The sequence below is a fragment of the Phyllobates terribilis genome, unplaced genomic scaffold (assembly GCF_046119375.1).
Source record: "Phyllobates terribilis strain yellow unplaced genomic scaffold, ASM4611937v1 Scaffold_86__1_contigs__length_6382490, whole genome shotgun sequence".
Classification (NCBI taxonomy): domain Eukaryota; kingdom Metazoa; phylum Chordata; class Amphibia; order Anura; family Dendrobatidae; genus Phyllobates; species Phyllobates terribilis.
Genome location: NW_027362846.1, coordinates 3,203,960 through 3,218,697, shown reverse-complemented (window position 1 = coordinate 3,218,697; position 14,738 = coordinate 3,203,960). Strand labels below are relative to the sequence as shown.

The 14,738-nt window shown below is 46.3% G+C and overlaps 1 pseudogene; it reads left to right on the top strand.

Moving 5' to 3' along the window:
- The first annotated feature begins 1,429 nt into the window (after window positions 1-1,429).
- LOC141197704 (uncharacterized) lies at window positions 1,430-3,357 on the top strand (annotated as a pseudogene).
- The last annotated feature ends 11,381 nt before the right edge of the window (window positions 3,358-14,738 follow it).

Here is a 14,738-nt window from a genome sequence, read left to right as displayed (position 1 = left end):
GGGTTAGAACAAGGGGGGGAAGAGAAAATACAAAATTAGAAGACACAAGAGTAGTCCGTAAACGGGCTGGGGTCACAACAGGAAACAAATACACAAGCCGGGAGCTGAGCACAGAGGACTGAACCAGAGGAGAACAAGGCTGTATCTGGCAGCTTCCGGCAATATGCTTCCAGCTTTAGTAGGGTGCGGTGCTTTCCAGTTGGCTGAAGCAGAGACCAGATTACTTCAGCTGGACAGCACACACACCATACTGCCAGACTGGATGGTACTACAGGTCGCAGGCACCCTAATCTTAGTGGCTAGACAGAGCATGAGTCACCCAGAGCTTTGGTTCAGATGTCTCTTCCATTACCAGCGCGGCCTGCAGGATGAATAAGGCGGCTCCTGGTGACTGAATCAGTCGTCACAGCAGCAGATCCCAGAGGAGATGGGACACATCATTTGCAGAAGCCCTAATGTGACAAAATGGCAAAAAAACACAGCAGTAGAAATTCCCATAATGTCTCCATTTTGGACATTATAACCCTCTGTGAATTCATCTGTAGGAATAGTGACTATATTGACTCCACAGACAATTTTCGGAAATTAGCACACAGTGGATGTTGGAGAATGAAAATTGGAAATATACCATTTTATTACCCAACACATAGTGCCCAGATTGTGCTCCAGGAGACACACACCGTAAATTAAATGGGTTTTTCTCACTATAGTAATGCCAAATACATGGATGCTAAATGTGGTTTGGACGCACTGCAAGGCTCAGAAGTGAGAGGGAGATTTGACTTTGGGAGATCGGATATTGCTGGATTGGGTTATGGAAGCCATGTTGATTCTCAAGAGCCTTTGAGTCACTAATAATGAGGAAACATCCGTTTTTCCACTGACAGATGATGGACTTGAATAGGGTCTTGTTTTTTATGAGATGAGTAGAAGTTTTTATTGGTATCATTTTTGCCTACATAACATTGTTTGGCTTTTTATTCCATATTTTGGAGGCAGAATGAACAAACAGTTGAACACTACGATCCACTGGTTCATCCTATGAGGTTTTCTATTAGACTGTGATCTGTCATCTTGGTGCATAATTCAATATTTTACATAACTTGACATTTTTACGGACAGTTTGAGTAGAAATGTTTAAAAATATTAATTTCAAGGATATTTTATTAAAAAATAATCATTGGTTTTATTCTTGGCAGTTGTCTGTACTAGGAGATCAGATGGACAGCTGACATCTTCAATTTTTAAATCAGTTGAGCTTGAGATCCCACAAGATACAATTGAAATGAATGACATTACTCCTGAAATACCATCATCCCTTTGCAGCAACGATCTGTCATCTGATCCTTCGAAACAGCTCCTGTCTTCTGATTCATTGCTGACAACTAAGGAAAATCCAAGCCATGAAAGAACTATTAAAAAACGAACTGCTCTTAAAGCAAAGAAACCATTTTCATGTTCAGAACGTGTGAGATTTTTTAACAAGAAATCGCAACTTATTAGTTACCAGAGAACTCACACAGGGGAGAAGCTCTTTTCATGTTCAGAGTGCAGTAAATGTTTTGTAGATAAATCAACTCTTGCTACACATCAAAGAAGTCACACAAGGAAGAAGCCTTTTTCATGTTCAGAATGTGGAAAATGTTTTGTAGAGAAATCACACCTTGTTAGACACCAGAGACTTCACACAGGGGAGAAGCCATATTCATGTTCAGAATGTGGGAAATGTTTTGTAGGTAAATCAGTTCTTCTCGCACATCAGAGAATTCACACTGGGGAGGAACTGTATTCTTGTTTAGAATGTGGGAAATGTTTTATCTGGAAATCATATCTTGTTAAACACCAGAGAATTCACACAGGGGTTAAGCCATTTTCATGTTCAGAATGTGGAAAATGTTTTGTGAATACATCATCTCTTATTAGTCACCAGAGAAGTCACACAGGGGAGAGGCCTTTTTCCTGTTCAGAATGTGGGAAATATTTTACACAGAAATCAAGTTTGGTTCTGCACCAGAGAAGTCACACAGGGGAGAAGCCTTTTTCCTGTTCAGAATGTGGGAAATGTTTTAACTATAAATCATATCTTGTTAGTCACCAAAGAACTCACACAGGGGAGAAGCCTTTTTCATGTTCAGATTGTGGAAAATGTTTTAACCAGAAATCGCATCTTGATAGACACCAGAGAACCCACAAAAGGGAGAAGCCTTTTTCATGTTCAGAATGTGGAAAATGTTTTAACCATAAATCGTATCTTGTTAGTCACAAAAGAACTCACACAGGGGAAAAAGCCTTTTTCATGTTCAGATTGTGGGAAATGTTTTAACCAGAAATCGCATCTTGATAGACACCAGAGAACCCACAAAAGGGAGAAGCCTTTTTCATGTTCAGAATGTGGAAAATGTTTTAACCATAAATCGTATCTTGTTAGTCACAAAAGAACTCACACAGGGGAAAAGCCTTTTTCATGTTCAGATTGTGGGAAATGTTTTAACCAGAAATCGCATCTTGATAGACACCAAAGAACCCACACAGGGGAGAAGCCTTTTTCATGTTCAGAATGCGGAAAATGTTTTATCCATAAATCATATCTTGTTAGCCACCAAAGAACTCACACAGGGGAGAAGCCTTTTTCATGTTCAGATTGTGGGAAATGTTATAACCAGAAATCGCATCTTGATAGACACCAGAGAACCCACACAAAAGAGAAGCCTTTTTAGAATGTGAGAATTGTTTTGCAAAGAAATCACAGCTTATTAAACATCAGCAAACTCACATAGGGGAGAAGCCTTTTTCATGTTCAGAATGTGGAAAATGTTTTGTAGTAAAGTCACACCTTGTTAAACACCACAGACTTCACACAGGGGAGACCTGTATAAATCTTGAAGGTAAAACTAGAGAAGACAACTGAGACCTGGCTCCCTGAAAGGCTGTTGAGTGTATCATGTACCTCCTAAGGAACCGTGCAGCATAGGAAGAAACCCAAGCAGTACACTTATTGGACTGGCCTAGATATTCAGAAGTAGGACCAGAACTCCAAGCAGAATCCACTATAGACTATCACCAGCAGCGAAGACCAGCAGGGGGAAGATTTAACTAGTAGGACAGGCAAGATAACAAATGAAAAACAATTGCTATTCAAAATGAATGGACAAAGGCAAATGGTAATCAGCACCCATACAGGTACAGAACCTGCTGTGGCTTCGTGGACAAAGACGGCAACAGAAAAGAACAGGACCGCCGATCAAATCCCGAGGCATGACAGTTTTATACAGAAATAAAATATTATCACACATCAAGGAACTTACACAGGGGATAAACTGTATTCTTGTTTAGAATGTGGGACATTTTTTTAACTGGAGATTACATCTTGCTAGACGCCAGAGCAGTCACACAGAAAAGAAGCCTTTTCCATGTTCAGAATGTGGGAAATGTTTTACACAGAAATCAAGTTTTGTTCAGTACCAGAGAACTCACACAGGGGAGAAGCCGTTTTCCTGTTCAGAATGTGGAAAATGTTTTAACCAAAAATTCAATTTTGTTAAGCACAAGAGAACCCACACAGAGGAGAAGCCTTTTTCATGTTCAGAATGTGGGAAATGTTTTACACAGAAATCGCATCTTGATAGACACCAGAGAACCCACACAGGGAAGAAGCCTTTTTCATGTTTAGAATGTGGGAAATGTTTTACACAGAAATCGCATCTTGATAGACACCAGAGAACCCACACAGGGAAGAAGCCTTTTTCATGTTTAGAATGTGATAAATGTTTCGTAGAGAAATCGCAGCTTAAGCTTATTAAACATCCGAGAACTCACACAGGGGAGAAGTCTTTTTCTTGTTTAGAATGTGGGAAATGTTTTGTGAAGAAATCATTTCTTCTTAGTTACCAAAGCAGTCACACAGGGGAGAAGCCTTTTTCATGTTCTTAATGTGGGAAATGTTTTACACCGAAATACTCTTAATACACATCAGAGAAGTCACACAGGGAAGAAAACCTTTTTCATGTTCAGAATGTTGGAAATGTTTTATCCGGAAATTGTATCTTGTTAACCCCTTCACCCCCGAATTTGTTTTACAATTCTGATCAGTGTCACTTTATGTGGTAATAACTCTGAAACACTTTAACAAATCCCAGTGATTCTGAGATAATTTTTTCGAGGCACATTGTACTTTGTTAGTGGAAAATTTGTGAAGTTTATTAGTGGAGTTTATTTGTGAAAATATCGGAATTTTGGCGAAAATTTTGCAATTTTCAAACTTTCCATTTTTATGTCTGTAAAGGGATTTTCTGGTCCAAATCAATAAATCTACAGTCACTGTGCGCTGTGAGAATTTGTAGGTTTCAGACTCTGTACTGAAGGGTATGTATGAGCTATACATACTGCCGGTCAGTGGGTATAACCTCACTTCCATACAGTTGTATGGAGTGAGGCGGCGTCCACTAGTCAACCATGCCTACTAGCTGAACGTTTCACGAGTGGGGGGGGCGGCCTCGCTCAATACAAGTGTATGGAGCAAGGCCATGCCCACTGTCTGGAAGTATGTATAACTCAAACATACCTTCCAGTCCCGGGTCTGAAACAGTCAGTGCACACTGGGGGGATTTATAATTCTGCAGACTTATCGATTTGGACCGGACAACTCCTTTAAACCAGTTAGTCATGCTGTAGAAAATAATTTATAAATAACATTTCCCAACTGTCTTCTTTACATCTGCATCATTTTTTTTTTTTTTTTCTGTTAGGAAGTCAAAAGGATTAAAAGTTTATCAGCAATTTCTTATTTTTCCAAAAACACTTACAAAACCGTTTTTTTTTTTAGGGACCACATCACATTTGAAATGACTTTGAGGGGTCTATAAGACAGAAAATGGCCAAAAGTGACACCATTTTAAAAACTGCACACCTCAAAGTGCTCAAAACCACATTCAAGAAGTTTGTTAACCCTTTAGGTGCTTCACAAGAATTAAAGCAATATGGAAGGTAAAATATTAACATTTTCATTTTTCACACAAAAATCTTAATTTAGCCCCAAACTTTGCATTTTAACAAGGCTTACTCCAATTGACTTTGGAACACAAAATTGGCTGGAATAGATAGCGCATATGTCGCATTTGCAGAACTCCTGATGTGCCTAAACAGTGGAAGCAAACCTCCCACAAGTGACCCCATTTTGAAAACTACACCCCTAAAGAAACTTATCTAGAGGAGTAGTGAGCAGCTTGAACCCACAGGTGCTTCACATTATTTTATAATGTTGAGCCTTGAAAATTAAAAAATAAATTTTTCCCAAAAACATGTTCCTTTTGCCACAAATTTTTAATTTTCACAAGGGTAACAGGAGAAAATGGACCATACAATTTGTTGTGCAATTTCGCCTGAGTATTCCAATACCGCATTTGTGGTGGAAAACTACTGTTGGGTGTATAGCAGGGCTTGGAAGGGAAGTAGCGCCAAATGAATTCTGGAGCACAATTTTGGCTGGAACAGATTGTGGATGCTATGTCACATTTGAAGAGCCCCTAACATGCTAAAACATCAGAAGCCCCCACAAGTGACCCCATTTTGTAAACTATACCTCTTAAGGAATTCATATAGCAGTGTAGTGAGCATTTCTAACCCTCAAGCAATTCATAGAGTTGTATAACGTTGGGCTGAGTGAATGGAAAATTACCATTTTTTCCACTAAAATGTTATATTGGCTTCAAGTTTTCAATTTTCAAAAAGGATGATAGGAGAAAATAAACAAAAATGGGGAAATCTCACCAAAATATTAGGGGTACTCCTACACTTTTATTGAGGTCTGATATTAATGATTAAGGTCAGCTTTGACTAGTAACAATTATTATACAACTTACTGATGCTTTATCGCTTCCTATTCCTTATATATGTAAATATTTATTTATTTTACTCACAATCTGGATTCCTTATCAGTATGTCTTAAGGCCCCGTCACACTTAGCGACGCTGCAGCGATCCCGCCAACGATACGACCTGTCAGGGATCGTTGCTGCGTCGCTATGTGATCGCTGGTGAGCTGTCAAACAGGCAGGCTCACCAACGATCGGGGAGCAGCGACATCGTGGAAACAATCTTTCCACGATGTCCTGCTCCTGGTTACAAGCCTGCTGAAGCAGGAGCAGGCTGGTAACCATGATAAACATTGGGTTACTAGGGGCACACGCGCACCTAGTAACCCGTTGTTTATCATGGTTACGAGCCTGCTACGGTGAGCGGGAGGTTACCGCTCACTTTAGCAGGCTCGTAACCATGATAAACAACTGGTTACTAGGTGCGCGTGTGCCCCTAGTAACCCGATGTTTATCATGGTTACGAGCCTGCTTCGGTGAGCGGGAGGTTACCGCTCACTTTAGCAGGCTCGTAACCATGATAAACAATGGGTTACTAGGTGCGCGTGTGCCCCCTAGTAACCCGATGTTTATCATGGTTACGAGCCTGCTACAGTGAGCGGGAGGTTACCGCTCACTTTAGCAGGCTCGTAACCATGATAAACAATGGGTTACTAGGTGCGCGTGTGCCCCCTAGTAACCCGATGTTTATCATGGTTACGAGCCTGCTACAGTGAGCGGGAGGTTACCGCTCACTTTAGCAGGCTCGTAACCATGATAAACAACGGGTTACTAGGTGCGCGCGTGCCCCTAGTAACCCGATGTTTATCATGGTTACCAGCCTGATCGCTGGTCACACACAGCGATGTGTGCTGACCAGCGGGAGGGCAACGACCAAAAAATGGTCCAGGACACTTTGCAGCGATCAGCGACTTCACAGCAGGGGCCTGATCGCTGCAAAGTGTCACACATAGCGACATCGCTGGTGAGGTCGCTGTTGCGTCACCAAAACCGTGACACAGCAGCGATCTCGCTATGTGAGAGGGGGCTTTAGGACAGTGGGATGAAACCAGAGCAAACGCAGGCAAACACGGGGAGATCATACAAACTCTTTGCAGATATTGTCCTTCGTTTGATTTGAACCCAGGACCCCAGCACTGCAAGTTGCAGTCCTAACCACTGAGCCACCGTGCTATTCAATATTCTTATATCTGTAAGAACGACGACTAACTGAGACAAAACTGTGTACTAATCAGTGCTGTGGAGTCAGTAAGCCACGCCACCAACTTAGACTCCTCAATTTCCCTGACTCCCAACTCTATGACATGTGCATACAGTGCAGCACAGATTAATCTCAACTAAAAGCCTAAATGGAACAGACATTTATAGGACATTTCATAACTTTTTTTAATTTTTCTGAAAAAAATGACTGCACATATTATTATATATTTATACCCAAGCTGGAGATTATATAATATATAAGGAACACTTAAACAACACAATGTAACTCCAAGTCAATAACACTTCTGTGAAATCTCCCTGTCCAGTTAGGAAGAAACACTGATTGGGAATCAATTTCTCCTGCTGTTGTGCAAATGGAACAGACAACTGGTAGAAATGATAGGCAATTAGCGAGATACCCCTTATAAAGGAGTGGTTCTGCAGGTGGTGACCACAGACCATTTCTCTGTTCTCATCCTTTTTGGCTGTTGTTTTGGTCACTTTTTCATTTTGCCATTGCTCTCACCCCTAGAGATACAGTAGCATGAGGCGATGTCTACAGTACAACCCACAGAAGTTGCTCAGGTAGTGCAGTTCATCCAGGATGGCACATCAGTGCGAGCTGTGGCAAGAAGGGTAGCTGTGTCTGTCAGCACAGTATCAAGAGCATGGAGCAGATACCAGGAGATGTGGAGGGAGCCATAGGAGGGCAACAACCCAGCAGCAGGACCGCTACCTCCTCCTTTGTGCAAGGAGGAACAGGAGGAGCACTGCCAGAGCCCTGCAAAATGACCTCCAGCAGGCCACAAATGTGCATGTTTCTGCACAAACGGTTAGAAACCGAATCCATGAGGGTGGTATGAGGGCCCGACGTCCACAGATGGGGGTTGTGCTCACAGCCCAACACCGTGCAGGAGGCTTGGCATTTGCCACAGAACACCAGGATTGGCAAAGTCGCCACTGGCGCCCTGTGCTCTTCACAGATGAAAGCAGGTTCACACTGAGCACATGTGACAGAGTCGTGGAGAGCGATCTGCTACCTGCAACATCCTTCAGCATAACGGGTTTTGCAGTGGGTCAGTAATGGTGTGGGGTGGCATTTTTTTGGAGGGCCGCACAGCCATCCATGTGCTCGCCAGAGGTAGCCTGACTGCCATTAGGTACCGAGATGAGATCCTCAGACCCCTTGTGAGACCATATGCTGGTGCTGTTGGCCCTGCGTTCCTCTTAATGCAGGACAATGCCAGACCTCATGTGGCTTGAGTGTGTCACCAGTTCCTGCAAGATGGCCGCCCGTTATCCAGACCTGAATCCTGTTGAGCATATCTGGGACATCAGGTCTCGCTCCATCCACCAACGTCACGTTGCACCACAGACTGTCCAGGAGTTGGTGGATGCTTTAGTCCAGGTCTGGGAGGAGATCCCACAGGAGACCATCCGCAACCTCATCAGGAGCATGCCCAGGTGTTGTAGGGAGGTCATACAGGCAAGTGGAGGCCACACACAATACTGAGCTTCATTTTGAGTTGTTTTAAGGACATTACATCAAAGTTGGATCAGCCTGTAGTGTGTTTTTCCACTTTAATTTTGGGGGTGACTTCAAATCCAGGCCTCTATTGGTTAATAAATTTGATTTCCATTGATTATTTTTGAGTGATTTTGTTGTCAGCACATTCAACTTTGTACAAAACAAAGTATTCAATGAGAATATTTCATTCATTCAAATCTAGGATGTGTTAGAGTGTTCCCTTTATTTTTTTGAGCAGTTTATTATAGCTGCGATCAGACTGGTACTATAAGTAGTCCCCATAGTGGGACTAAGTAAAAAAGTGGGAAAAAAAAACAACAATAAAAGTACACATATTTGGTATCGCTGCATCCGGAACGACCTGACCTATAAAACTGTCCCACTAGTTAACCCATTTAGTGAACACAGTAAAAATAAAAGACTAAACAAAAAATGGTGCTTTATCATCATACCGCCGAACAAAAAGTGGAATAAAACGTGATCAAAAAGACAAATATAAATAAAAATTATACCGCTGAAAACGTCATCTTGGCCTGCAAAAGACAAGGTGCCATACAGCTCCATCAGGGGCTCCCCAAATGCGACATGGCGTCCGCTAATTATTCAAGCAAATTTTACATTCAAAAAGTCAAATGGCGCTTCTTTCCTTCCGTACCCTACCGTTCACCCAAACAGTGGTTTTCTCCCACATATGGGGTATCTGCTTACTCAGGAGAAATTGCACAACAAATGGTATGGTGAAATTTCTCCTGTCACCCTTATGAAAATGCAAAATTGATGGCTGAAAAACATTTTTGCGGGAAAAATGTGAAAATTTTATTTTTACGTCTCAATGTTATTGACTCGCCCCCTGGGCCGTGGGGCACTCGGATCCGGGCAATAGGGAACGATGGGAGTAGTAGTGGCAACCCGGGTCCGTGGCTCAGGGTGGTCAGGCCAGTGGTAGTCCGTTATGTGCTATTGATTATGTCCGACTACGCCACCAGTGGATTTGCGGTCATTAGGTACCGCCGCTGCAAGGCAGACCGCTGGGGCTGATGAGGTGTGCAGCTGGGATGGTGTGACTCCCCACGGGAAGAGTGCGGCCCCAGGGCAGTGTAGTGAATGGTGGGAGTGATGGTGGTGAGAGTCCCAGTACCGGTAGTGCTGGAGGCGCGAAGGAGCACACAGACAATAGGTTGCGGTCCAGGGTCTTTACTGAAACAGGTAAACTGACCCATAAACAGTCCCAGCTATGAGGGGACCTGGATGTCTGAGAGCAACGGGGAAATTGGCCCTGGTCAGGGTGAGGGTGTAGGCCTACCGTGCTTCCTGCGCTCCTTCTGGCTATCTCCTCGTTATAGGGTAACAGCCCACGTTTCCGAGCTTTCCGTGTATTCTCGCCTGTATGGCCTGCGACGTGGGTTCCTTTCTGCTCCCAGCCTTGTACGGCTTTACTGGTCCCTTCGGTTGTGGCAGGGCCTCCAGGCTTCTTAGGCCAAGGAATATACAGTCCCTTGCGGACTGGTTCTCTGCTGGGGGATGTGGAATCCTCCCAGCCTCAGACACCAAAGTCTGGTAAAGTAAGTCTTTTATCTGCCAAGACAGGCTCACTTCGCCTCTTGTCTCTGGCTTGTGGCTCTCCTCCTGCCACACTTCCTCTTAGGTGCAATACAACTTTCTGTCCCTGCTCTGCTCTGGGACACATCTCAGTCCTGAGACAGGCCTTTAAGTTCTCCCTAACCCTGCCCCCAGCACCAGCTTTTATAGGGGCAGCCTGCTCCCCCTACTGGCCTGAGACAGGAGGTACTGCATGCTAATGTTCCCCTGACTAGAGAACCTCCCCCTTGCTCTCAGACACAGCTTTATTACATTTTGTGGCATCCAGGCCAGGGTGACACATTCCCCCCTAGTGAAATTTAGTACTCCAGGACTAAACAATAAACAAGGATTATATGCATGACCATAAAACATTAGTATACAAGCGACGCACAGATTGAGTTCTTAAGGTCACAGTGTGGTCTGTGACCGGGTGTCCATATCACCAACACAACGGGGAGCCTTAACCAGGTGGGGGTCTGTCCTACCCCAAGTCCTTCACAGTCTTAGTTCATTCCTGGGTTAGGCTCCGAACGCAGTCCATACAAGGTCCCGGTTATAAAAAGTCCATAACCTTTGAGTCCTTACGATAGCTGCAAGAAACTGAAACACAGAATTACCAAACATGCATGTAACTTTGCAAACATTTCAACAGTTGGTAACAGGGTCATTTACAATCTTAGTGCACTCTATATTCTCCAGCGAGCGGGTATCTGTCCCTTTGTGCTCCTGGTTGACCTACGTAGCCCACTGTCTGGTGGTGGACTGACCTGGCTTTCCCCACTAGCGTTAGGGGTACAGCTACCAGCTGGGTGTACAGGTAGGGCAGGCAGCTGTCTGCGGGTCCTTTGGCTTACCGCAGGCATGGCAGGCTCACTGTCAGCAGAGGGTTGACTCTCCTGGGCTGCTGGTACAGGCTCTTCTGCCTCTGGAACCGCTTGCTCCTCTTCACCTTCCGGCTCTGGTGTTGGTTGTTGCTGTGCCGGTTGCAGGAAATCCAGGACGGGTACCACTATGGCATCATTTATGCGAGTCCAGGACTGAGGGAACTCTCCGAGAACGGTGCTGATCATTTCTTCCTTGTCCTCTGCGGGTTCAAGGTCACTCTGATCCTCTTCTGCACTACGGAGTTGCTCGGGGCACCTTTTGAGGTGGTCTCTGGAGACGACACTAGTGATTTCTCCTCCGTCCTTGGTGATTACGCACACCTTTGGGTTGTCGTGGTCAGACTGCAGTACGGTGTAGGGTTCCCTTTCCCACTGGTCATCCAACTTATGTAGACTTCTTTTTCACTTCAGGACTTGCTCACCAGGTCCTAGGGGACCAACAGGGGCGTGTTGGTTGAAGAGTTTTTCTTGCCTCTCTCTCACCTGGGCCAGGCTCTTCTCCACACTCTCCTGTACCTTCTTGTACTGCAGTTGCCTTTCCGTATCCCAGTCTGCATCCGGGGAGGTGTCCTCAGGTGTTAGGACTCCCATCTCCAGGTCTACGGGCAGCTTACCTGGTCTAGCTCGCATCAGGTAAGCCGGGGTGCAGTTTGTAGCATTCACCGGGATATTGTTGTATAGGTCTATCAGGTCCGGCAGTTTTTCTGGCCACAGGCTGCGTTCCTCCAGGGGCAACATCTTCAGGAGATCAATGACTATATTGTTCATCTTCTCACACATCCCATTAGTTTGGGGGTGGTAAGGCGTTGTACGAATCTTCTTACAGCCATAGAGGTTGCAGAACTCCTGGAAGATTTCAGCCTCGAACGCTGGACCCTGGTCTGTCAGGACCTGTTCCGGATACCCGTGTGGACGGCAGAAATATTGCTGGAAGGCTCTGGCCGCTGTTTGGGCTGTCAAGTCCTTTACCGGGACCACCACTAGAAAACGGGAATAGTGGTCCACGATTGTCAGGGCATAGATGTATCCAGACCGGCTTGGAGCCAATTTGACGTGGTCCAGAGCTACCAGCTCAAGAGGCTGCGTGGTGACGATGGGCCTCAAGGGTGTCTTCTGGCTTGTGCGGTCCTTCCTCCTCAGGTGACAAGGGCCACAGTCTCTGCACCACTTTTCTACAGCTCCTCTCATGCCGACCCAAAAGAACCTTCCTCTTAGCAGGAACTCCAGTTTCTTCCAACCGAAGTGCCCCACTCTGTCATGGTAAGCCCCCAGGACAATAGCTGCATCCCGCCTTGGAACCACGACTTGCCAGGTCAGCTCGTGCGTCCGGTGGTTGACAATCCTTCTGCACAACTTGCCTTCGTAGAGGAACAGCTTGCTCTTCTCCTTCCATAGCTGCTTGGCTTCCTCTGGGGCATCTGGATCTAAGCGGGCGTCTTCCTGGGTCAACAGATCTTTCACCAGGCGGATGGCAGGGTCACTATCTTGGGTCTCGGCCCAGCTGTGGTGAGGTAGGGGATTGATCATCACGGTTGTTAGATCCTCCTCCTTCACGCGGTGGGAGTATTGAGCGGCTCCATACCGGTGAAAGGCGGGGAGTTCTACCTCCTCCAGCTCTTCTGGGTCTTCGTCACCTTCAGGTAAGTGAGGCATTCTTGATAGGGCGTCCGCGTTGGCATTGGTTTTGCCTGCCCGGTACTTGATCACGAAGTCATAGTTGGAGAGACGGGCCATCCACCGCTGTTCCAGGGCACCCAGTCTTGCATTGTCCAGGTGTGTCAACGGGTTGTTGTCCGTGTACACGGTGAACTTTGCGGAGGCCAGGTAATGCTTGAAGCGTTCCGTCACGGCCCACACCACCGCCAAGAATTCTAGCTTGAAGGAGCTGTAATTCTCCGGGTTCCTCTCGGTGGGTCTCAGCTTCCGGCTACCTGCCATTACCCGCTAGTAAGGTCCAAAGTAGAAAAGAAGTTAGCTGATTTTAGTGCGGCTAAAGACTCCTCTATTCTAGGCAGCGGATATGCGTCTTTGTGGGTGATACGGTTGATTTGTCTATAGTCGACGCACATTCTCATGGTGCCGTCTTTCTTTTTCACCAGAACCAAGGGGGCTGCCCAGGGGCTACAGCTGTCTCTAATGACCCCAGCTTCTTTCATTTCTCTTAGCATGCCCTTGGCGTTCTGATAATGTGCAGGGGGTACAGGCCTGTGTCTCTCTTTTATTGGTGGGTGGCTCCCTGTGGGGATGTGGTCTTCTATCCCCTTTACTCTGCCGAAGTCTAGCGGGTGCTTACTAAAGACTCTCTCGTACTCCTGTACCACCCGGTAGACTCCTTGTTTTTGGTGCAGGGGAGTGGAGTCAGCACCCACATGGAGTTTCTGGCACCAGTCCTCCTTTTGTTTCTGGGAGCCATTACCCTCCGCCTGACGAGATGGAGGCAAGGGTTCCACGGCCCTGATAGCTTTGTGTTCGACCACAAACAGCTTGGCGAGTGTAGCGTACCTGGGTAAGTGTACCTTCCTCTCCCCAATGTTGAGGATGCGGACGGGCACCCTCCCATGATGGACATCAACCACCCCCCGGGCTGTCAAAATGGTGGGCCTGCTGTCTGAGTACACGGGTTCTACCATGGCTTGGTAGTCTCTACCTCTCAACCCGATTGCAGTCCGACACCAGATCATCATTTCACTTTTGGGAGGCATGGAAATGGGGAATGGGTCACTCAGTCTTACGCTACCGATCTCACCACCAGACAGTTCTACCTGCTGCCGTCTCATCAGGGCTTTTATCTCCTTGTTGAGGACTCTCTGTTGGCTGGAACTAGCATTCACCGCCACCTGTTGTAAGATTACAATTGCCTCTGAAAGACAATTTTCAATTACGTTAGTACCCACAGTTATTTTAGGGTGACTTTCACGACGGTCAATGTCCACAATAATCACTCCCTGTGTCGGTAGTTCAACTTTACCAATCTTAATGGTCATCTCCTTGAACCCCATCTGCGGCACGGGTAAGCCATTACTGGCGATGATGCTCAAGTTACTGTCTGGATACCGTGTGATATCAGCATCAGTCCAATACTGCTTAAAAAGTACATAAGGGATAGTGGTTACTTGCGACCCAGTATCCAGCAAGGCGCTCATGGGGATACCGTCCAGCACCACGGGTAAAACCGGGCGCCCCCCAACGTGCTTATCACACCAATTATAAGGGCCTGGTGATCTTATGCCTGGGGGTTGGCCCTCTGCCCCAGGTTGGACCCGTTTAAATTACAGTACCTGGAAAGGTGTCCGGGCTGGTTGCATCGACGGCAAATGGGCTGTCCATCCTCTGCGTAGCGGTCTGTGGGCCTCCCTCGGAACGACGGGATCCTCCTCTGTCGACGCCACGGGACATCCTCCGGACTGGAAGCCAGCTCGATGGGTCTTGACGGGTCCACTTGCAACGCCTGGACGGTCCTGGTCAACGCCGCGACGCTCCTGGTCAGCTCCTGGACTTGGTGGTGCAGGTCTTTCGACGGGGCTTGGTTCAGGGCCTGTGCATCAGCCCCCACGGGGTCCATAGAGGAGGGCGCCGCCTCCTGGTGGTAGGTGAGAGCAGGGCGCCGGGGGTTTATAGCGCCACTGGTTGCAGACTCACGGAGCACCCATATGGCCCTGTCCTTAAATTGGGAAAA